The following is a 24283-nucleotide window of genomic DNA, read 5'->3' on the forward strand; positions in this document are numbered from 1 at the left end:
CCATGAAACTTGTCTAATCTCCATGAACTTGAGGTAATATGATGTGAAAGATTTCATCAGCATGGTTGGAAGCATGGCATCAAAGACAAGATACTCAGTTTTGCCAATGCTAGAAATGTAGAGAAAAACTCAAATAAGGCCAGATGGCAAAAAAAAAGGTCGCAGCACAAAACAATGCTTCAATAGGAAGAAGCTAGTGGAGGGTTGCTATGAAGATAATTGATCAGATGAGAAAATAATCTATTTACTTGTATTGATTGAGAGCTAAACAAGGGCAAAGTGACAACATTTTAAGAAAGTAAACCGGATAATGTAAAAATCCATTCTAACTTTGATACGGTGGTGATTAGTTCAAAACTTTCTGATGGACAAATTTATTCATCACACACATGTGTGAAGATTAGATTGCCATCTCTCTGTTAATTTGGCTTGTTTGAAAGCAGATAGACAAATACACTTATTTGAGGATGCTTCCTGGATGGTTAAGCTTTCACCTCAGCTCAAATCATGATCTCATGGTCCATGAGTTCAAGCCCCATATCTGACCCTCTGCTGACAGGTCAAAGTCTGGACCTTATTTTAGATTATGTATTTCCTGCTCTTCTGCCATTCCCCCATTCATTCTGTCTCTCTCCCCTGTCTCTCTCTCTTTCTCTCTCCCTGTCTCCCTGCATCTCCCTCCCTCTCCTCTCTCTCTCTCTCTCTCTCTCTCTCTCTCTCTCTCTCTCTCTCTCTCTCTCTCTCTCTCTCACACACACACACACACACACACACACGGAGACACACACGCACACGCACACACACACGGAGACACACACACACAGATGGAGACACACGCACACGCACACACACACACACACCAAAAATAAATTAAATAAATAAATAAATAAATAAATAAATAAATAAATAAATAAATAAATAAATACATACATACATACATACATACATACATACATACATACATACATACATAAACATTTAAAAAAGAAAGAAAGAAACTAGGTGCAAGTTTGGCTGGGTCAGTTAAGCATCTAACTGCAGCTCAGGTTATGATCTTATGGTTCATGAGTTCTAGATCAGCATCAGGTCTTGCTGCAGCTCAGAGTTTCAATCCTGCTTGGAATTCTGTCTATCCATGTCTCTCTGCACCATCCGACCTTGTTCTCTCTTAGTCTCTCTCTCCCTCCTTCTATCTTTCTATATTTCAAAATAAATAAGCATAAAACTCTCTTAAAATGTTTTTAAAGTTTATTCATTTTGCACAGAGAGACAGAGACAGAGCACAAGCAGGGAAGGGGCAGAGAGAGAGACATAGAGAGAGAGAGAGAGAGACAGAGAGAGAGACAGAGAGAGAGACAGAGAGAGAGAGAGAGAGAGAATCTGAGGTAGGCTTCATGCTCTGAGCTGTCAACACAGAGCCTGATGTGGGGCTCCAATTCACAGACCATATAATCATGACCTGAGCCAAAGTCCGACACTCAACCACTGAGCCACCCAGGCTCCCCAAAACAGAAAACCCTTATAACAATAAATAATTTAAGACAGGAAACATAAAACAATCTTGTGCTTTTTACTTGATTCCACAGGGCAGTGACTGGGTATACATTGGAATTTCATGGTTTTATCTATGGCCAGTATCAGCAGCTCATTTAGGGGAAATGAAAATATCAGGCACAAAATATTTTTTAAGAGTAAAAGTGAAACTTAGAAACCTAAAGTTGTTTTCCTAAAGTTGTATATTTGCTTAAAATTCGTGGATATCAAATATTATTACGTGATAGCCATAGTAACACATGTAAAATTCACCATTTCTACCTTTGCTCTTCTAAATTTGAAATAATAAGTTATCAGGCCTTACAGAACAACTGCTGTTTATTTTGGATGCTTTCTCTTAATCTGTCTTCAATATCACTGATATGTCCTTCCACATGCTGTCTTCTATAGTTGATTCCCTATAGTGTTTTTTTGTTTGTTTCTTTGTTTGTTTGTTTGTTTTTTTACTTTTCAGCTATTATCTTCTTGAACTCTGATTTTGTGTGTGTTTGCTATCTCTTAATTAAGGGTCTCACTTAGTCCTTCCCTTTTCTCTGCAGCCCGGCGAGCATCTTGACCATCATTAATTTATATTCTTTATTTAATTGAGGCAAAATGCTTACCTCCGTTTCAGCTCTTTTCTGGGTTTTTTATTGTTCTTTCTTTTGGAGCATATTTCCCTGTCTCTCCATTTTGCTTACCTTTCTGCGTTTGTTTCTATAGATGAGGCAGAGCAGCTACACCTCCTACACTTGAAGGAATTGTCTTATATATGATTGTCCCCCTGGGTAGACTCTGTGTGCTATTTGGTGACAATTGCTGGCTGGCTGAAGCCGTGGCTTGTATGGACTGGGGATGCTGGGGCTTTCTACATAGCAGGCGCCCTGTCAGGATACTTAAAGCTGAAGTGAACGCAGACTGGGGTGTCCCAGGATTCTGTGTGTTGAGGGTACCCTGGCAGGACAGCTGAAGCTGAAATGATTGCAAGTTGAGGCATGCTGGGGTGCTGTGTATAGGTGCCCTGTACAGGGTGGCTAGAACATAAGCAGTCTGTGGGTCAGGTTGTCCTTGATCTCTCTATGCAGACGGTTCCTGGGCAAGATAGGTGAAGCTAAAGTGGGTACAAGCTGAGGCACCGGGGGCTGTACATGCAGAGGACACCTTGCCAATATAGTGAAGCTGAAGTGGATATAAACTAGGGTGTACCAGGACTTTCCACTGAGAGGTTGCCCTGAAGGGGCCGTGGGAGCTGAGGTGGGATACAGTCCAGGAATGGCTCTTTTGATATGCTAGTTCCTCTTTAAAGTGCATTGTTTAAGGGGGGGGAAGCATATCATGGGTGTGTGTGTGTCCAGTGCAATTGGGGCTGGTGTGTGTTGTGTGCCTGGAACTTACTGAGGCAGCAGGCCAGCTACAGCAACTGGACCCTGCTCTGGTCTATGCTTTTAAGGTGGATGGAGAATGTGGGGCAGCTGGGTGGCTCAGTGGATGGAGTATCTGACTTCAGCTCAGGTCATGATTTTGCAGTTCATGAATTTGAGAACCACATTGGGCTTGATGCTGTCAGTGTAGAGTCTTTCCTGAATCTTCTGTTCCCCTCTTTCTGCCCCTGCTCTGCTTGTATTCTCTGCTTCTCAAAAAGAAGTAAACATTTAAAAATGTGGATGTAAAATGTAACCCTGCCATTCTCCTGTCTCTATGACCCAGAGAGAACTCCTGTGGCTCCTCTGTCGTTGACAGAGTTCTAATGCTCTCTTTTATATGACAGTTGCTCTTTTCAAACTGCAGGGTTGTGTTTTTTATTTCTTCTTTCTTTTTTCTGCCCAAAGACAGAGGAGTCTGTTCCTCATCCTCCCCAACTACCCCTGGCAACGTTAGGGGTGAGTGTTTCCTTTGTTACTGTCTCTCTGTCTTGCTGCTGTCTTTCGATTTTCTATGTTTTGTTAGGCACAATCTGTGCAGTCAGTCCTCAGCTCCTCACGAGGAATTGTTATATCAATGCATGCAATCCCCAGGGAGCTGGACAAATTGGAAGTACACCTTTTGGCTGGTTCACCAGAAACGTAGTCAGGGAGTTCAGGCACAAGAGCACCTAGCTCCAGGGAACCCAACAAAGGTGAGGTTTGGCTACCCATTACTGACAAGATCGTGATTCAAAGGAACTAGTGGAGGTGAAACAAATGGGAAATTTATTCAGAGACCGACACCAGAAATGCAGCAGACTCACATCAAAGACTCCCTCTAACGTGCTGAAAATACTTCCAGGTTTATGTAAGGAAAATGTGGGACAAAAAGAGGTAGGCATACACAGGTGGTCACTAAGGTCAGGTTGGTCATTGTCTTGGGCTTGAGGGTGGAGTCTTATTGGCTCAGGCAGTCCTTATTGCTAGAGCAGTAGATTCAGTTCCCATCAGGTGATACTTTGCTTTCAGGATCCTGAATTAAGAGATAAGCTGAGGGTGGGGAGGGGGTGCCTGGGTGGCTAGGTTGAGTAAGCATCCTACTTCAGTTCAGGTCATGATCTCATGGTTCATGGGTTCATGCCCCGCATTGGGCTCTGTGCTGACAGCTCAGAGCCTGGAGCCTGTTTCTGATTCTATGTCCCCTGCTATCCCTGCCCGTCCCCCACTTGAGCTCTGTCTCCTTCTGTCTCAAAAATAAATAATCATAAAGAAGGAGAGAAGCTGGAAAGAAAAGGTTAATCAATTGGAAAGTTTAAGGTCAATATGGAGGTAATTGAAATCTTCTTTCACCTTGGAGGAGTTGAGTTCAAGGCCTTCCTACACAGCCATCTTGAACCGAAACTAGAATAGGGGCCCTCTGAATCCTATTTTGATTGGGGAAAGTGTGGGAGAAATCCAAGGAAGGAGGCAATAAAAGAAAGGATTCTGCCAGTTCTGGGTACAAATCGACATAAACACCAGTATCTCCCCTGATTACAAGCGTGGCATGTACAGAAAAAGGCATAATAAAGGCCTTCGAGTTGGAAAAAGTAAAAATAAAAACTATCTCGATTGTTTTATTTATTTATTTTTCGATTTGTATTTTGGAAAGAGAGAATGAGCAGAGACGGGGAGAGAAAGAGACAGAGAGAAAGACAGAGAGAAAAGCTTAAGCAGGCTCCATGCTTAGCACAGAGCCCCACACGGGGCTCAATCCCCTGACCATGGGACCATGACCTGAGCTGCTGAACCCAGCAGTCTGGTAGTCAACTGATGGTGCCATCAAGGTGCCCTGAAAACTGCCGCAACTCTTAATTCATGGGGTTATCAGTATGAAACAAATTCTAAGGGGTATACATCAGTTTTCTAGAACTCAAACATAATTAAATAAGCCCCAGAATACACGGTCAATATATACAACTCAGTTTTATTTTTACACATAAGCAATGAAAATTTAGAATATGAAATGCTTTTAAAGAACCATTTAATATCACACCAAACATTGAAATACTTACATTTAAATCTAACAGCCATGCACAGGATCTGTATGCTAAAAGCCACAGAAGGCTGATTGGATCAATCAAGGAAGATATAAATAAATGGAGAGATATGCCATATCTACCCATGGAAGCCTCGCTAGTAAGACGTCAATTATCAACTTGATGTAGAGATTCAACATAATCCCAGTCGAAATCCCGGGATTTTTTTTGTGGATATCAGCAAGCTGATTCTAAAATGTGTGTGAAAAGACAAAGGAACTAGAACAGCCAAAGAGCTCTGAAAAATAACCATGTCGGAGAACTCATGTTGCACAATTTTAACACTCAGTATAATCCTCCCATAATCAAGGCAGTGTGATATTGAAGAAGGATGGAGACACAGGTCAAGAGATAGAACAGAGAATCCAGAAACTGACCCCATACACAAGCATCCTCACCCAACTTCTCATAATGACATGTAGCCAACCTAACAGAAAAAGGGATATAGTCTTTCATCAAGTGTTACTGGAACAATTAAGTGTTCGTATGCGATAGTAATCAATGAACTAAGTAATTAATTGTTTAATTAATTGGTTCATTGATTAATTAATTAAGAGAAACCCTGACCTAAATTCATAACTAATACAAAAATTCACTCAAATGGATCAGAGATGTAAGTGTAAAGTACAAAATTATAAAACTTTCATAAGTAAGAAGGATTGATGTTGATTCATTAAATCATTCAATAAAAACTTTTGGAGCATTTAGAGTGAGACAACACAGTCTACACCCGCAGGATCCACTACTGAACACAGGGAGGAAGGATTACTGTGATCTTGGTGCTTAATAGTCCAGTGGGGGAGACTGGCAAAGATAATGGAAATAGAAACTATGGTAGAGAATAATGAATGGGGGAAAAAAGGAAATACATCTTGGAGAGGATATAAGAATTGGGGGAAGGGGTGTGAAATACTAGACAGGGTGAAATTCTAGACACAGAGGGTCCTGCTGAAGAAGGTGTCAGTTGAATAAGTACCTCAAGGAAATGAGAGAACTACCTGCTGACAGGAGGGTGATCTAGGCAGAAGGACCCATGAATTCCCCAAGACAGGAGTGTGAACGTGTGTACTGATGGGAAGCAAGGAGGCCAGTATAGACAGAGAAACGAGGATGAGAAGGAGGAATAAAGAGGTGGAGGTTGTGGGTCAAGGAGGAGAAAAAGAGGATGAGGGAGAGAAGGATGTAAAGACTGCCAGCAATAGACAAGGTGAAGCCAAATCTGGTCATACCTGTTCCTCCGCCTCACATTACCCGCTGCAGTTCTTTTTATTTTTTAATTGACATTTACTAAACTGTGTCTAGACCATGAAAAGCTAATTCTCCTTGTAGCAACTAATTGAAGCAAGAAAATGGAACATGCTAAATGATCAATGGCAGTGTTTAAATAGGTTATGGCATGTCATGTGGCCTTTAAAATTCATAGCCCTGCAGAACATTTATGACCTAGCGAAATGCTCGTATCACTAGATGACCAGAAATGGGATTCACAGCTACATAGCTAATTTTGGTTAATGCATGTACATATACCTCTTCCCTGGCGATTATACCACAGTGTTAAAGATGCTTACCTCCAGGGGCGCCTGAATGGCTCAGTCGGTTAAGCATCTGGCTCTAGATTCCAGCTCCGTTATGATTCCACAGTGTGTGGGACCAAGCTGCATATTAGGCTCTGCACTGTCAGCGTGGAGCCTGCTTATGATTCTATCTCTGTCTCTCCTCCCATCGCTCACTCTTGCTCATCTCTCTCTCATTCTCTCTCTCTGCCAAAAATACATAAACATAAAAAAGTTGTTCAGATATGCTTCTCTCCAGGTGTTTGACTTATGACCATTTTTCTTTCTTTTTTATTTTTAATTTTCTAACTTTTCTGCAATAAACTTTAAGACTACCATAATCATAAAATAACGTTTCAAATAAATGATTCAGTCTAGTATCATTTAAATAAATAAAGTGTTTCAATTTCATAAACTTATTAGGTACATTCAACATATCAAGGATAGTTTCAAATAGTCCAGTGTTAACGTTGCTAAGATCTAGATTACAATGGGAGTCTAGGGATACCTGGGTAGCTGAGTCAGCTGAGTGTCCAACTTCTGCTCAGGTCATGATCTCACAATTTGTGAATACAAGCACCACACCAGACTCAGTGCTATCAGCATAAAACTCACTTTGGATCATCTGTCCCCTCTTTTTGCCCGTTCTCTGTTTGTGCTCTGTCTCAAAATAAACATTATTTTTTTTATTTTTTATTGTTTTAATTTATTTAATGTTGATCTATTTTTAAGAGAGAGAGAGAAAGAGTAAAAGCCAGGAGAGAGAGAGAGAGAGAGAGAGAGAGAGAGAGAGAGAGAGAGAGAGAGAGAGAGAGAGAATCCAAAATCTAAATCTGATTCCGGGCTCAAACTGACAGACTGTGAGATCATGACCTGACCTGAAGTCAGATGCTTGACCGATTGAGCCACACAGGAGTCCATGAAAACTGTGAGTTTATAAAATATTACATTTGTTTGAAAATCATATACTTGGCTTTACACCATATGCTATTGGCTTTAGGAAAGACTTTAGTGAACAGATTCATCAACCCACTTACTCTAATTAATATATTAACTTCCAAAATATCACCTTCAGTGGGTCTGCTCCAGGACCATATCATATTAAACGCGAACAAGCAAGCAAACAAACAAACAGAGAGACAGACAGAGAAACAAACAAAACAAGAACTAGTAGCAAATCATGTCGCATAATGATCCATCCCACTGTCAAATTCTGTTACTATTTTTTTGGCCAAAGAGCTTATTTCAAAGGATTCTATTGTTTTCAATACAGATGAACTTCTGCAAATGGTTCAGCATATAGGTTTGAGGACATACTGAAAATGTAAAGGAAATACAGAATTTTATATTGTACAGCCTTAGGCCTCTAACTTCCATGAAACTCCAGAAGGAGAACATTATCAGCACCATGAATTCTTTCCCTGCGATCACTCCCCATTCCTGCTCCATCTCACTTCCCCAACATTATCAATATCCTGACTTTGAGCAACAGAGATTAAATTAGTCCATGTTTGAATTTTATAAAAATATAATGGAATAATATGCATTTCTTTAGATCTGGCTTCTTCCGTTCAACATTATAAGGCTCATCGATGTTGTTTTGCATAGGTGTAACTCAGGGATTGGTACTTCCACATTGTATTCCCTTACATGATTATTTAACAATTTGCTTATCCATTCCACTGTTGATTCACGTTTGGAATGTATGTTTCCATACTGTACTTATTATACGGAAGGCTGCTATGAACATTTCCCTTTTACTGTGCACAGCATGAAGCGTATCTACTACAGCGTGTTAATGTTTAGTTAGCTGCCTTAGCCTTAAACCCTGGCTGTACATCAGAATCACCCTGGTGTCTTGATGTCAGTTCCACAGATCATTCTAATTTGAGCTTGGGTTAAGAACCACTAGGGTAGATGTTGAAATCCCCAGACAAAAGGAGGAGATGAATCCAGTTTAAGGAATTCTCAATGTGTTCCTCTTTCTGGACAATAAAATGTAAAGTAAAAATTATTTTGTGGCCATAATGAGATCACTTTCCTCCTCCTCCTCTTCCTCCTGCCCCTCCCCCCTCCTCCCCCTCCTCCTCCTCCTCCTCCTCCTCCTCCTCCTCCTCCTCCTTCTTCTTCTTCTTCTTCTTCTTCTTCTTCTTCTTCTTCTTCTTCTTCTTCTTCTTCTTCTTCTTCTTCTTCATCTTTTTCTTCTTTTCTTCTTTTTTCATAAAGCTCCTACACAATAAGACTACCTATAGGCTTTTAGAGACTCTGCATGGCTTCCATAATATGTTCAACTATCCCCAAATTCTCAAAGGAAACGTCTTTAGACATTTTTCAAATATATGTGTTCCATGATATGGCACACTTGAGTGGGAGATTAGGGTATCAAATATCTAGACATATCCTAGTTTGGTATCCCAGCTCCATAAATACTGAGACTGGAAAAGGCAAGAGTTAATTTTCCATGGTCCAGATAAAGACAGAATTAAATGAGATCTCCTTAGTAGTAACTGTTACAACTGAAAATTTAGTTGGTGCTCTTTAATTTTCTAGTTTCCTGAAACTGCTTTTTGGATTCATGCCCAGAATCTGTCTTGATGAATATATGTCAGGGAATGAAAGCCAAAAACGAACAATGTGACTCTAGAAAGTACTGCAACAGTTAACATTGAGGTATCACAAAACTCTGAAAACACGTTCTTCAAGTTCAGTCTCCAATATGAACTGAGAGGTAGGAGAAAACGGAGGTCATGCTATAACTCTTTTGTGAAACGTGAAGATATGTGCAGTAACTTATTATTTTTGTGAAGTTAGGTAATTGCCTCTGGATTGTGATGTAAATGCTGTTTCAGGTTGCACTTGAATCCTAAAATTCCTTCAGCAGACTCCCCTCCCACCTGATTTGACGTTGACTCAACCACTTCACCAAGAAAGATTTCTAAACTTTGACCATGTTTGAGTGTTTATAAAAGTTTCTAGAAGCATGGAAGACCTCATCCTTGCCTTCAAGAAACATATAATATTTGAGGGTAGGAAAAACCCAAACACCATACAAAGCACAGTACGACTTCAAGGTCAAGTTTCATGTATCAGGAGAAGTCCACTGAGCTGAGTTGATCCGTAACGGCATCTCAGAGGCATAGCACAAAGAATCTTAAAGGATGACCAAATTTCTAGCTGGCAGGCAGAAAGGAGAAGGACAAAGGAAACAAAAACAAATGTGTGGGGGAAAAAAGGAGGGGCAGGCATTCCAAGAACAGTGAGAACAACCATGTTGGAGTTTGAGATTCTTCTACAACAGTGGCCATTAAGTATTTTTGACGACGCCAAAGACTGGGTAGAAGATGAGGTACCTACATAACACATCAATTCCATAATCTTATGTCAGGAGGTCTTGTTGACAGCAAAGAATTGGAGACCATCATTTAGAACCTCTAGATGGTAATAACAAAGCAATTTGGTAGAAACAAAACAAAGAAAAGTTATAATTCTAAGCAAACTTCTGTAAGTGTGTGAATTAATATCCAATCAATAAACAATTGAAATCCATGACCTACTTAAGACCCCTCTTGTGTTTCTCTGTTAATGGGACATTGTCTTCAGTTGCTCAAGTGGGAAAGAGACTCCTTGTCAGTCGTCCCCTCCTCAACGTCTTTCCCGTGATCCATTCAGCAGCAGAGGTTCTCAACTCCACCTCCAACGTATGCCAAGCCAGCTAGTTTCTCACCACCTTCTGCCTACTCTCCGTTTTCGTTCTTAGCCTCCTGCTGCCTTTCCCTCCCCACCAAAATCCCAGTTCATTCTTTTCACTGCATCAGGAATGGAATCCAAAAATCCTGAATCTGAGCAGTTCATTCCTCTGCTTAAACAACCCTCTAATCTCCACTGTACTCAAAATGACACATAGAATCTGTATCGTGACCACCAGATGTTGGCAGTCCTGCCTCATCACCCCTCTAATGCCATCTTTCCTCATTCTCCTTTCATTAGGTGATTGGGACCGTCTCTTCTCCTGGTTTCTCAAATTAGACCCACGTAGGTTCCGCTTAGGATGCATTTTGGGTTCGCTAGTTTCCTTACAGTTCTTGCTATGGGTCCAAGTTTGAATAAAGGACTTTTCTCCCCAAGAAACCGTTGTTGGCCTATCCTCTAATCGAGATTTTGTGCCCTGTGTCATTCCTTCTCATAACATTTAGTCTTTTATTTAACAGCATTTGCCACAAGTTGTGATTACACATGTACCTTTTGTAGCTGAGGTTTGAAACATCCTGAATATATGGAGCGTGCATGTTTGATTATCACTGTGTACTTGAACCTAATAGCACCTGACACCTAAGGTGCTCAATATGTATATCCACAGTGCCTGAAATAGGGGACTTTTAAGTATCTCCCGGTGTGCTGGACTGCAATATACATTCAAGTCTTCAATAATCTCTACCACCAAATTTAGTATTCATATACAAAAAAGGGAAGGGTCACCTCCTCGAGAATAGGAAAAACAGTTTGCATCGTTGATAGCTTCTACGGTGTAGCTTACATTTTGACATACAAAAGACCCCACCCTGGAGATACAGTTTGCATGGATGTCGTGACAACTATGAGGAAATCAAAACAAAATACAGTGTTTATTGAGTGTAATGTGCCAGGATTTTTCCACACGTTTTACAGCATTACCAATAATCACCACTATACTGAACATAGGCGGTATACTTCCCCTTTACAAATTGGAAAAGCAAACACTGCATTTGCCTACAATCTAAGATCTGGCTGGTAGAAGAAATTGATGGGGCCAGGTAATTGAAAAAATCCACAATTTTGTCCAAGGTAACCTCTGGGAAATCAGAAAATGAGCGGCTTTCATAAGTGCAGCTGCCCAGCGCCTTCGGAGGAGCCGTCTGTGTGGAGTCCGGGGTTTGGCGCCATCACATCTCCAGGATCTCACTACCAGGAGAAACCCCCAATGTTGGGAAGGGCGAGAACATCCATCCATGGCAACTTAAGGTGTTTTAACCCCTGTCAAGATAGTGCAAACCTCCAATTACTTCATTCGGTACTTCAAGGAGCAAATCAAAGCACACCTCGTGGGATTTTCAAAAATCACTCTGAGATGAGAAATCAAACAAGGAAAGTCATAGCAACACAAAGCAAGTGACACTTTCCAAAACACACCTCCAGAAGGGCCAGGCCATGGAGAGGGGATGAGCCCACTTTAATGTAGCAGTGCTCTCAGGTGCAGAGCACATAAAACAAAACAAAACAAAACACAACAACAACAACAACAACAACAACAACAACAACAACAACAACAACAACAAAAACGTTAAAACACATAAGGAATAGAAAACTATCCACAATGATGAAACGGAAGAATTCCCCTCAGAAGAAATTCCAGGAGAAGTGACCATTAAAGAATTGATCCAAATAGATAAAAGCAGTATAACAGCAAGAATTTAGAATAATTGTATAAGATTAATCACTGGGCTTGAAAAAAGGCATAGAAGACAACAGAGAATTTAGTATAGCAGTGATAAAAGAACTAAAACATAGCCATGGTTAATTAAAAAGGCAATGACATAGGGATTGATTTAATCACTGATACAAAAACAGATAAGCCGGAAACTTGGATGTCTATCACCGAAGTTAATAGTTATGCGATCGTAGCAATAGCTAATTCTAAAAAACTATTAAATAATGAAAAGCAGAAAGCTAAAATATGTCAAGGTTTAAATACCTAGCATGAGCCGTGCAGCTGTATAGTTTTTAAAAATTCTAGGATATCAAATAATATTATGTGATAGCCATTGTAACACATGCAATGTTCACCATTTCTACCTTTGCTCTTCTACATGTGGAGTAATACGCTATTGGGCCTTATAGAATATCTGAAAAAATGAATACTAAAAATTAAAAAAATTTTTGAAAGTATATGTTGCTAGGGAGTTTGTCATGTCAAACAAAGTTATAAATAGGTGTTATTTCCAAACCCTATTCACGTGCACTCTTATTATGGCTAGAGTCCATAAAAAGTTATTGCACAATTGCGATAAACATGATTACCAGTGCAATCTATTTTTTTTTAATTCCATTTGTTCATTTATTTGAAAGCCAGAATAGAGCATGGCGAATGTACCCTGTAGGTTCTGGATTCTCTCCTTGATTCCAAGTGTCTTATTTAGGATGCTACCATAAAGACGGTAAAACAATATTATCTGTACCATGAACGTGTAAAATTTGGTACACCTCACTAGTATTACAATTTTACTGATTAGCATATGTGTTTACAAATACACATGTGTGCACTGGGTGAAGTTAGATGTTTCATACTCCTATCCATAACGTGAGAAATCCAATATATTTTAAAGAGTTAGATTCCAGTTACCAATTCTAATGTGGGATTACATGCACAGTTCTTGCTTATTTCTCACTTATTGTGCAATTATGAACTAAACATAGAGCCCAAAGAGTAAATTCTTTTTATCTACACTTAACTGGACATATATCACTGAAAGTCAAACTTTGGCCTTTCAAAGATGACATGAGACTGAACGCGGAAAACCCAAAAGACTGCATGAAAACGCTGCTAGATCTGATACATGAATTGACAAAAGTCAGAGGATACAAAATCAGTGTAAAGAAACTGGTTGCATTTCTATACACCAATAAGGAAGCAACAGAAAGAGAAGTCAAGAAATTAATGCCAATTTCACCAAGAACCCTAAAATACCTAGCAAGAAACCTAACCAAAGATGTAAAAGATCTGCACGGTGAAAAGTATAGAAAATGTATGAAGGAAAATGATGAAGACACAACAAAATCAGGGAAAAAAAAGCAATCCATGCCTATAGAGTGGAAGAATGAATAGTGTTAAAATGTCAATACTACCCAAAGCAATCTACACATTTAATGCAATACCAATCAAAATTGTACCAACATTCTTCTCCAGACTAGAGCAAGCAATCTGAAAGTTTTCACGGAACAACCAAAGAACCTGAGTACTCAAACTTATGTTGAAAAAAGAAAGCCAAAGTGGGAGGCAGCCCAGACTCTAGCCTCTCCTACGAAGCTGTAACCATCAAGATAGTATGACATTGGCACAAAAGCAGGCACATTAACCAATGAAACAGAATAGAGAACCCAGAAGGAGCGCCACAAATGTATGGTGAACTAATCTTTGACAAAGCTGGAAAGAGAATCCAATGGATAGAAGACAGTCTCTTTACAAATGGTGCTGGGAGAACTGAACAGCAACATGATGAAGAATCAACTAGATGACTTTCTTACAACGTGGACAAAAATAAATGCAAAATGGATGAAAGACTTAAATGTGAGACAGTAAACCTTCAAAACACTAGAAAAGAAAAGAGGAAAAAAAACCCTTCGACCTCAACTGCAACAATTTCTTCCTTGACATGTCTCAAAAGCCAAGGGAATGAAAAGCAAAAATGAATTTTCAGGACCTGGTCTACATAAAAATCTTCTGCACTGCAAAGGAAACAATCAGCCAAATTAAAAGGCAACTGATGGAAGGAGTGAAGATATTTGCGAATGACATATTGGTAAAGGGTTAGTGTACAAAATGTATCAAGAACTTACCCAAGTCACACCTGGAAAATGTAACAAAGTGAAAAAATGGGCAGAAGACATGAATAGACACTTTTCCAAAGGAGACATCCAGATGGCCCACAGACATATGGAAAGATGCTCAACATCACTTATCATCAGGAAAATACAAATCAAAGCCACACTGAGATACCACCTCACACTAGTCAGTGTGGCCAAAATGAGCAACTCAGGAAACCACAGATGCTGGTGAGGATGTGGAGAAAGAGTAACCCTCTCTCACTGTTGGTGGAAAAGGAAACTGGTGCACCACTGTAAGCATGAAACCTACAGACAGCACACTGACTCTAAACGCGTATCTTTCCATAATAACACTGAATTTCGATGGACTAAATGCCCTCACCAAAAAACATAGCATATCAGAATGGATAGAAAAAACAAAAACAAAAAGACAAAACAAAACCCATCTCTTTGCTGTCTACATGAGACTGATTTTAGACATGAGGACACCTTCAGATTGAAAGGGAGGGGATGGAGAACTATCTATCATGCTACTGGAGGTCAAAAGAAACCTGGAGTCGCCAACTTATATCATACAAAGTAGAGTTTAAATTAAAGGCTGTAACAAGAGATGATGGAGGGCTTTCTATATTAATTTCAGGGTCTCTCCATCAGGAAGAGCTGAACATTTAAATGTCTACACACCAAATTCGGAGACACACAAATATATAAAACAATTAATTAAAAACATACAGAACCTTATTGAAAAGAATGTGGTAATTGCAGGGACATTAATAAATCACAGAAATAAAGATGGCAAATCTCCAAAAGCATGGAGATTAAAAAACATCCAACTAACGAAAAAATGGGTCAACCAGGCAATTTGAGAAGAAATTAAAAGATATAAGGAAACAAATGAAAATGAAATACAACAATGCAAACTCTTCGGGATGCAGCAAGGGCAGTCCTGACAGGGAACAACAAACAAAACTAAACAAAATAAAACACCAACAAAAACAACAAGAAACATTGCTATCCAGGCCTATATCAAAAACAAGAAAAGTCCCCAATACAAAATCTAACAGCACACCTAATGGAACCACAAGCAGAACAGCAAAGACACCCCAAACTGAGCAGAAGAAGAGGAATAATAAAGATCAGAGCAGAAATAAACAATATGGAGTCTAAAAGAAAACAGGAGAGCACATCAATGCAACCAAGAGTCGTGTTTTTGAGAAAATACACACAAGTGATAAACATCTAGCCTGGCTTCTCAAAAAGAAAGGAGAGGGGACCCAAATAGGTTAAATCACAAATGAAAATGGATTTATTACAACGAATCCCTCAGAAATTCAAGCAATCATCAGGAAACACTATAAAATCTTCTATGCCAACAAACTGGACAACCTGGAAGAAATGGACAAACGCCTCCATACCCACACACTTCCAAAACTCAAACGGCAAGAAATAGAAAATGTGAACGCACCCATACCTAGTGAGGAAATTGAATCAGTTATCAAAAATCTCCCAATATATAAGAGTCCTGGACCAGGTGGCTTCCCTGGCGAATTCTAGCAGACATTTAAAGCAGAGATAATAGCTATCCTTCCCAAGCTGTTGCAAAAAATGGAAATGAAAGGATACTTCCAGACTCATTTTATGAAGCCAGCACTACTTTGATTCCCAAACCAGACAGAGACACAGAAAAAAAGGAGAATTACGGGCCAATATCCCTGATGAATAGGGGTGCAAAAATTCTCAACAAGATACTAGCAAATCACATTCAAAAGCATATAGGAAGTATTATGCAACACAATCAAGTTGGATTCATTCCTGGCCTGCAGGGCTAGTGCCATATTCACAAATCAATCATTGTGCTACATCACAGTAATGAAAGAAAAGATAAGAACCATAGTCCACTGTCAATAGGTGCAGAAAAAAGTATATGAGAAAATACAGCTTCTATACTTAATACAAACCCTCAAGAAAGTTGGGATAGAAGGAATATACTTTAAACATCATAAAAGCCATTTATGAGAAGCCCACAGTAAGTATCGTCCTCAATGGGGAAAAACTGAGAGCATTCCCCGTGAGATCAGGAACAAGACAGACATGTCCACTCTCACCCCGGTTGTTGAACATAGTGTGGGAAGTCTTAGCATCAGTAATCAGACAGTAAATGAAATTAAAGGTATCATCACTTGCAAAGATGAAGTCAAACTTCCACTTTTTGCAGATGGCATGACACTATACATGGAAACTCCTACAGACTCCATCAAAAGTACTCTAGCGCTGATGCATGAATTTAGCAATGTTGCAGGGTACAAAATCAATGTATAAAAATTGTTTGTGTTTTATACACCAATTATGAAGCAACAGAAAGAGAAATAAAGAAAAGAAACACACTGACAATGCACCAAGAGTCATAAAATACATATGAATAAACCTAACCAAATTTGTAAAAGATCTGTATGCTGAAAACTATAGAAAGCTTGTGAAGGACATTGAAGAAGATACAGAGAAAGCGAAAAACTTTCCATGCTCGTGGATTGGAAGAATAAATATTGGCGACATGTCAATACGACCCAACGCAGTCCTCACATTATATGCAGTCCCAATCACATTGCACCAGCATTCTTCTCCAAGCTGGAACAAGCAATCACAAAATGTGTATGGAAACACAAAAGACCCTGAATAGCCAAAGTAATACTGAAGAAGAAAACCAAAGTGAGAGGCACCACAATGCCAGACTTTAGCCACTACCGCAAAGCTGTAACCATGAAGACAGCATGGTATTGGCACAGAAAGAAATACATAGACTTAATGGCATAGAACAGAGACCCCAGAATTGGACCCACATACATATGGCCAACTAATCTTTGACAGAGCAGGAGAGAATATCCAATGGAAAAAAGGACAGCATCCATTTAACAAATGGTGCTGAGAGAAGTGGACAGCAACACGCAGAAGAATGAAACTCGACCACTTTCTTACACCACTCACAAAAATAAACTCACAATGGATGAAGGACGTGAATGTGAGACAGGAAACCATCAAACCCTTGAGGAGAAAGCAGGAAAAATCGTCTTTGACCTCACCGTCAGCAAGTTCTTACTTGACACATCTCCAAAGGCAAGGGAACTAAAAGCAAAAATGAACCATCAGGACCTCATCGAAATAAAAATCTTCTCCACAGGGAAGGAAACAATCAACGAAACTAAAAGGCAACTGACGGAATGGGAAAAGATGGGTGCAAAAGTCATACTGGATAATTGGCTAGTATCCAAAACCTATCAAAAGAACTCACCAACTCCACACCCGGGAAACAAAGAATCCAGGGAAGAAACGGGCAGAAGACTTGAACAGACACTGTTCTAAAAAAGACATCCAGATTGTCAAGAGACACATGAAAAGATGCTCAACAGCACTCCTCGTCGGGGAAATCCAAATCAAAACCGCACTGAGATACCACCTCATGCCAGTCAGAGTGGCTACAATGAGCAAATTAGAAGACTATAGATGCTGGTGAGGATGTGGAGGAACAGGAACCCTCTTGCACTGTTGGTGGGAATGCAACCTGGTGCAGCCGCTCTGGAAACCAGTGTGGAGGTTCCTCAAATCGTTAAAAATAGACCTACCCGAAGACCCAGCAATAGCACTGCTAGGAATTTACCCAAGGGGTACAGGAGTGCTGAGACATAGGGGCACATGTACCCCAATGTTTATAGCACTACTTTCAACAACAGCCAAACTATGGAAAGAGCCTAGCTGTCCAGCAACTGACAAGTGGATAAAGAAGTTGTGGTTTATGTATATACAATGGAATACTACTTGGCCATGAGAAAGAATGAAACCCGGCCATTTGTGGCAACGTGGATGGAACTGGGGGGTATGATGCTACGTGAAATAAGTCAGGCAGAGAAAGACAGATACCACTTGTTTTCATCCATGTGTGGATCCTGAGAAACTTAGCAGAAGACCATGGGCGAGGTGATGGGGGTAAAAAGTTATAGAGAGGGAGGGAGGCAAACCATAAGAGACTCTTCAATACTGATAACAGACTGAGGGTTGACTTGGAGTTGGGGAGAGGGGAAAGTGGGTGACGGGCACTGAGGAGGGCCCCTGTTGGGATGAACACTGGGTGTTGCGTGGAAACCAATTGGAAAATAAATTACATTTAATGAAAAAGGAAATCCAGGGGTTGCTCTTACTGAATATGAGGATAGCTTTCCATTTTCAGCACTTTATGAGCGTGAGGTAGTAGTAGCTTAAGCTGCGTAGATGAAAGTTTTGTTTGTGTGTTTAAGAAAAGGAGTTGAATAAAGACAGAGGCCTGTCACATGTATCACGTTGACCTTGGCAAGTTTCTCTTCTAATTGTTACCGTGACTTATCACTCTTAGTGATTCACATAGTTTGGAGTCAACCTTTCATGCGGAAGTGGATTTCAATTGATCGTGGTAGGTGGTCCTTGTAGTATTTTGTGAATGAAGTATGTGGTGATGATGGATGGACTATGCTGGTTGCTTTCAAAAGCATTTACACGGACGGTGTAACACATTTTCTACCCTTGGAATCCCATATGGTCTCTTACTACCTTGTCTATGACTTACCTGAAATATCATGAATTGGTAGGTAGTGAATAGGTTTTAGTGCCACTGAATGCCCTACTGGCCACTCACACAGAATTTGTTGACGCTTTGCTCTTAAGCACACAACGACTCGGTCTTCCCTAAGCTGCATGAAAGTGAGCATGGATCCTAACTAGGCCAACTGTTTGCTGCTGCTGTGAAGAACAGCTTCGTGAACTGTGAGCTGTAGCAACACAGGTATGGAACCCTAAGCAAGGAACAGTATATCGGTGTTCTTTGAAAAGGTAGAGTAGGTATTTCAATTTGGCTTTCAGTGCGTTGCATGACAAGGCATTTAATTAGCTAAAACCCTCATAGAGTCATGTTTGATTGCAAGTTGTGTGTACTCTCCACCGCTACGTGTCATTTCATGTTAGATGGAATTAATGGAGGCTGAAGCACCCGTGCATTCACCTCTAGGACAACCCTCTTGAACTCGTGAAGAATTATGGGCCTTCTCAGGTAAGATTACGTGCAGGTCTTTCTCAAGGGCATAATCTGAAACACAGCCAAACCTAAGGCAGCTTTGGGCAGCCCACCTTGATAAGATATGCAGACATTGTGACCTCACAAAGCGCCTGGTCTCCTAGCAACTGCGGTGTAACTCTCACAGCCTGCCGCCTGATTTGGCTTCATGGTAGGAAATTCATTAGGGTCCTGAGGCAGCCGCGAAACCTGGCAAGTGCGGCGGCCCCTAGCGGCCTCACATCCTGAGCAGCATGAAGAGGCGGAGGCGCTGGCCCCTGGCGGCCCTGGCCCAGGCCGCTGGGGGAGGAGCCTCTAGCGCTGCAGGAGGGGCCGCGCTGGAGCCGCCTGAGGAGCGGGTGGTGTACATGCGGTGGCAACCGTCCAACTGTCGCCGGCCAACAGCACCAAGGCGCTGATCGACGCTTTCAAGCTATTCCTGCCCCGCAGCACGGAGTTCAGGAGCTCCGACGCGGAGCTCTGGAGCTACCTCTGCAGCCTCAAGCACCAGTTCTCCCCCCACATCCTGCGCAGCAAGGACGTCTATGGCTACCACCCTCCTGACCCTGGCCCCGGACCCCCGGCACCAGCCCCCCGAGGCCCACCTCCAGACGCGACCGTCAGCTGCCAGGCGGAGGCCCCACGGACCCTGGACGGTGGTGGTCGGCCACAGGAAGGTGACGCCCCCGCCTCCGCCCTCCCGCGAGGATAGCAGCCCCCGCAAGCCCGCGGCCTCCGGTCCCTACTCCGGGGTCCGCACCCTGGAGGAGAGTGGAAGGGCGGCCACCCCGACGTTGACCACCTTCCCCACCATTCGCGTAGCGGGCGACGTGTGGGTCGAGAGCAGCCTGCCAGAAGCGCGGCGCCAGGCGCGCCAAGTCCTGGGAGTGAACCTGGAACCCGTGGTGAGACTCCGCCTCTTCCCAGTGCCTGGGCGGGAGATGCGGGCCACCGCCGCGCGACCTCTCAGCCCCGGGACGGGTTGTGCCTGGAGGGATGAACCACGGATAGCCGGGACCGCGTCCCCTAGTGCACTTTACAGGAGAAGAAGCACCAGAGGGTCCTGGCCCGCGCCCCCGGGATGCGGCGCCGCCTTCTGGGACTCCGGGGCAGCTGTGCCCTCTGCTGCCTCCCAGCACCAGGTCTGCGGAGGGAGGAGACCCCTGGACCGCAAGGGAGGTCCCCTTTCTTCCTAACCCCAGATTGAGATGTCTCCAGGACTGTAGGGGAAGATCCATGTTCTCTCTTGTTCTCTCATTGGTCTGAAGTCTTCAGAAGAAGCCATTCCACCCCCACCACGTCCAAAGGAATTTGGTTCCATGCTTGTGTAATAAAGCTAGAATTCCCTTCCTGTTCACCCACCTCTGGCTCCTCCCGCCTCATTTTCTTTCTTTGTCTCCTTTTTTGACTGCCACTCTTTCTGGACGAAAGATCGAATATGTGTGGAAAGTTGTTGCAATAGTTGGTATTTTCAATACCAATGGCAATAGTGGGTATTCTGAGTCCCACACCTTTCCGAGTTAACTGGATTCCAACGCTTTGACCAAGGATATTTTCGAAGAATTTCTAAGAAATTCAAGCGTATCACTGTTAATAATGTAAGGATTTGTATGGCTTTGAATGTCATGGGCTCGGTGATTACTAACCAAAAGATTCAAAGTTCAACTATGTACACATTTTTAAGACGTTTCTAAAGATTTTATATTGAAATGTAATGTTTATGTTTACTGAGCTCCTAAAGGAAATGGTAGACACTCGGGAAGTTTTGTTGAGTAAAATTAACTTGGGAAATTCTTTATAAGTGGGTAAAATTGAAAGTGCATTGAGAAACCACACGGTTTCTATTAAAAACCAATGAGTGAATTTCAATAAATAAATAACTAAATGAATGAATGAATGAATGAATAAAATAAATAAATAAATAAATAAATAAATAAATAAATAAATAAATAAATAAAAAACTGGTGCTGGTTATGGACATGGATGGAATCCACTCGGAATTGACTTGGCCTTGTACTAATCTCACACACTGATCTGGGAATCTTTCCAGGATAATTTATTTTAAAATGGAAATCACGTAGAATAAATGAGTAGGGTTAAGTGTGGTGACTAAAGCTGCATACATAATAGCCGTTGGAATTCTCTGAAGTATTACTGATCTAGAGCGGTGGTACATTTTTTTTTGGCACCAAATACCTGGTTGAGGTTATCTTTGGGCAAAATAGATTTTCCTCACTTGTTTTTGTCGTTGTTGTTGGATAACAGGAAATATCCACATTACCATGCATCACTCTTATAAAAATCATGGCAGTTGGTTAACAGTTTTGCTCCAGGACTTTCCTTTATTATCTTATGTCCATGCACAGTTATGTTAGCAGGTATTGGTCTTTTTGTTTGATAATCAAAGACCAGAGGGATCAAACAGGAGAGCCACACAGAATACTTTTCACTTTCATGATCGTGTTTATATCCTGTTGCCCAGCATGGAATTCTTGATTATCCAAGTGACCTCAGTTATTGGTGGCAGCAAGACTTAATGGTTTTTAGTCAGTGGTGCCGCAGTCAGATTTTACTGCGATAAAATCGGAAGGGCCAAGGAGTGAGTTTGTACCACTATTCTTTCAAGTTTAAGTGTTCTGCAATAGAACCATCCATCCCAGGCTGAAACATGACCTATTAAATCTTCAAGATTACGGTTTCTCTCTGCTTGGCAGCTTTTTAGGGCAATAATGAGAGTTGTGATTTTTTTTAAATTTTCTTTTAATGTTTATTTACTTTTGAGACAGAGAGAGACAGAGCATGAATGGGGAGGGTCAGAGAGAGAGGGAGACAGAATCTGAAGCAGGCTCCAGGCTCCGAGCTGTCAGCACAGAGCGCGACATGGGGCTGGAACCCACGGACCGTGAGATCATGACCTGAGCCGAAGTCGGACGCTTAACCGACTGAGCCACACAGGCACCCCGAGAATTGTGATTTTGACTCTCGGGCTTGTAGAGTTCAAATGGCATAGCTTCCTAATATACAGTTTCCAGTAAGCCTCATATTCTTTTTTTCACTACTCAGTGATAATGTGTTGTTACAAATACTGCCACATGAGTAAATAAAAGTGAATAATTATTTAAAAGATGGAGAGTGTTAAATTATACTCGTTTCATAGGAAGCTTATAAAAATTTTCGTTACTAGCTTCCATTGCCAATGGTATTTCAAATACATAGGTTTTTCTCCCCCACCCTTCCCAAATTAACTGTTTTAGCTAATTAGCCCTTGAGGAAAAGATACATATTAGTACAACTTCCCTATTGTATATAATTGTATAATAATTAAAAATGAATCCAATGACCATATTAGAATGTAAATTCGACATATAGCTTATCGAGGTAGCTTCCCAGAGGGTTTTGAAATTAGATGTAGCTGGGAGGATAACTTAGCTCAGCACAGCTTTGAAACACAACCATTGACACCATGCAGTTATTTGAACTTAACTGAGAACGTTAGTTTTTCCCTGCTATACCTTGTTATTTTATTGCACTTGAACTTGCATTCATGCTTTGGGTTATCTGGGCTATCTGATTGCGGTTTGGATCTGAATGTCCATCCTAAATTCAATATGTTGTTTAGCTGGTCCCGTAAAAAATATTGCCATTTCTAGTTTAAAAAACAGGATGGTAAAAAAAAAAAAAATCTTTGTTTTTGCCTAGTTTTTAGAAAACCTTGCTGAAGTTTTGTTTTACAACTTATAAAATGTGAAAAAACAACTAATATAGTTGATTCGTATATTAATAGGAAAATGAAAGTATTTTATGTATCCTTTTGGGCAGACCGTGAAAAGGAACTTGACACGGTGGCATTTCTGGTGAGGCATTCATTTACTGTCTTCTAAAAAGAGTCTGAGGTCAGGTTGTACAGATTTTTGAAATAAATCCCATAGTCTTTTTTCATTCTCGTACCTTTATATCTCATATGGCACAAGTAAGGAGGAAGTTTATGACCTTGCTATGCTTGAGTGCCTATATGCGATGACTGGCACCTCAAATAAGCTTTTGAATTCCTGATGTCATTTTTATCCCCCTTCTACTTGACACCCAGCAACTTAATTTTCCTTACAGAACCAGTGATGTTATAATTGTGGAGAGCAAGCTTCATTGTTGTTTACTGTCACTGTTGTGCTGTGTGTTTTGTCTAAGTTTGAGGACACAATTGTTCCAGTATAATTGAAACCGGTGGCTGACACATATTGATTTGCTGTGTGGAAGCAATACTACTATTGTTCTGAACACTGTTGAATAAAAATGCATGAAACATATTTGGATACAAAGAAATCTGAGCAATTTTGAACTCATAGTTTTTTGGTGTTCCAAGGATTGCCACGGGGCTCTTAAAATGAGTGTTTTTAGTGCATATATAATTTATATATATAATATTTATATTATATAGTGGGTATAATATTATATAATGGAGATATATATATATATATATATATATATATATATATATATATATATATATATATATATATATATATATATATGTATGTATATGTATGTATATATATATGTATATATATGTATATATATATAATATTTGCTTTTTTGGTGTGCTTAAAATATTTTTGGTAGATTGTCATGTCTTACGGGAATTAGAACTCAGTTGTTTGTCATGGAACTGAATTGTGTTCTTGGACAGTTTAATGTGCACTTATGATTAAGATTTACAATTTGCTTGTACTTTTCTTTTTAATGTATTAACTGTAAATACGTATCAGAGAATATACAATGTCTGGCTCTTCTAATGATTTTGGAAAGATTTTGAAATGGAACCTTATGTTTGCATGTGAATCGCAAAGCAATGTGAGAAATTTTTATTACTTTTGTTAACTTCAACATCCTGGAAGCCTGGAGATATGGTTTTTGTGCTATTTGGGGAGTCAACAGTATGTCAATATCAAGTCTGATGATCTAGTGAATCTCTGAGACAATGCTTCATGCCTGAGTCCAAACCATGACCCAGTTTGCCACCATAAAGACTTTAAAACTGCATCAAAGTTCATTTTGAGTCCTGACTCC

At 40.6% G+C, this 24283-nt stretch overlaps 1 pseudogene; it reads left to right on the forward strand.

Moving 5' to 3' along the window:
* The first annotated feature begins 19446 nt into the window (after positions 1 to 19446).
* Positions 19447 to 20465, forward strand: LOC131503494 (coiled-coil domain-containing protein 71L-like; annotated as a pseudogene).
* The last annotated feature ends 3818 nt before the right edge of the window (positions 20466 to 24283 follow it).

The sequence above is a fragment of the Neofelis nebulosa genome, chromosome Y (genome assembly GCF_028018385.1).
Source record: "Neofelis nebulosa isolate mNeoNeb1 chromosome Y, mNeoNeb1.pri, whole genome shotgun sequence".
NCBI classification, from domain to species: domain Eukaryota; kingdom Metazoa; phylum Chordata; class Mammalia; order Carnivora; family Felidae; genus Neofelis; species Neofelis nebulosa.